The following is a 1,480-nucleotide window of genomic DNA, read 5'->3' as shown; positions in this document are numbered from 1 at the left end:
CTCAGTGTAGACTTGTTAACTTTGGCTAGCGTTTTACTTCTAGTGTGTGTAATCTGGGCTTCCTCTCGGTGGAGACCATCTTGCACTGTCTGGTCTTTAAAAGCTCCCGTGCCGAAAATATCCTGCAGTAATGGATCTTTGAAGTGGGGGTTTGGCGCATTTCGAAACTTTGACTAGGGGATTACAGTGAATTCCAATACGTTAAAAGCATCAGACAAGACCTTCGGGATTTGATTTAGGCTCCCTTTCAAGGCAGCCAGTTCCACTTCTTCAGTCTCTTGCCTTATCTTTTGATGAAAGGGTCGTCTTGCTTTGGGCTTTGGACTAGGAGTAGGAAAAAGGTCTCTTTAGAGAGTATGTTGGCTAATATGTTTAAATAACTGTCAAAAATATGGCTTTTAAAAACAGGGTTTGACCACACCTAGTAAGCACGGTTTTAACAGCATTTGTTTACACTGGCTGTTAAATAGTTTTAAAAATATGCATGTTTGTGTTAGCTAACGCATTTGCTAAACGTACCTCATTTCCTAGTCGACACTAGGCCTTAGAATCTGAACCAAATGTGTAGTGTGTAAAACAAAAAATGGTGCTACAGATTGAGGACTCCTGTCCAACTCTGGTAACCCCTCACCCCCCTCCTAGGCTAATATTACAACTCCGATTCTTAGTGAGCCTTCATCATAATAAACCTCTCCCTGAGGAAAATGATAGACGTTAACACTCAGATGTTTGTTGCTGTTACCTGTAGCCTTGAGCAGACAGCGGAGCAGGTCACGTTTCAAAGCCCTTCCATCTTAGGCTGGGAAAACCGAAAATGAGGCCTTCAACCTCTCTGGGTCTGCTGGTGTAACACCACAAACCCAGTTCCCACCCCACAATGGTGGAGCAGCCCCAAAGCACTGACTGGTGAAGAGCAAAAGTTGCTCTGCTTGTGAGGCAGCATTTGCAGGCTTCTGAGGGCAAATTGCTCTACTTAGTACCAGTCCTTGCACTCTGGGCTGGACTAAGCGGTGGAGGCATAGCTCAGTGGTTTGAGCATTGGCCTGCTAAACCCAGGGTTGTGAGTTCAATCCTTGTGGGGGCTGTTTAGGGATCTGGGGCAAAATCTGTCAGGGATGGTACTTGGTCCTGTTGTGAAGGCAGGGGGCTGGACTTGATGACCTTTCAAGGTCCCTTCCAGTTCTATGAGATAGGTATATCTCAGAGAGAGAGAGAGTGTGTGTGTGTGTGTATATGCGCGCTGTGCAGCTGCAATTCCACAGTGGGAAAAGTTGACCAGGAGTTGCAGGATTCCCCAGGTGACAAGGGAGTGAGTGATCGTCCCACATACAAAGTCCAGGGGATCTAGAGTGTCTGCTCCTCCCCGGCTTGATACATTTATGAACAGGATTATATGATTCATTTGCCTGCCCTGGCATGGGACTGGACTCCTTAAAAATGGGTTGAGACACGTTGAAACACATCGCTCTTACAGAGGTCA

Source organism: Mauremys reevesii, linkage group 10 (assembly GCF_016161935.1).
Source record: "Mauremys reevesii isolate NIE-2019 linkage group 10, ASM1616193v1, whole genome shotgun sequence".
NCBI lineage: Eukaryota > Metazoa > Chordata > Testudines > Geoemydidae > Mauremys > Mauremys reevesii.
This window is presented reverse-complemented; position numbering follows the sequence as displayed.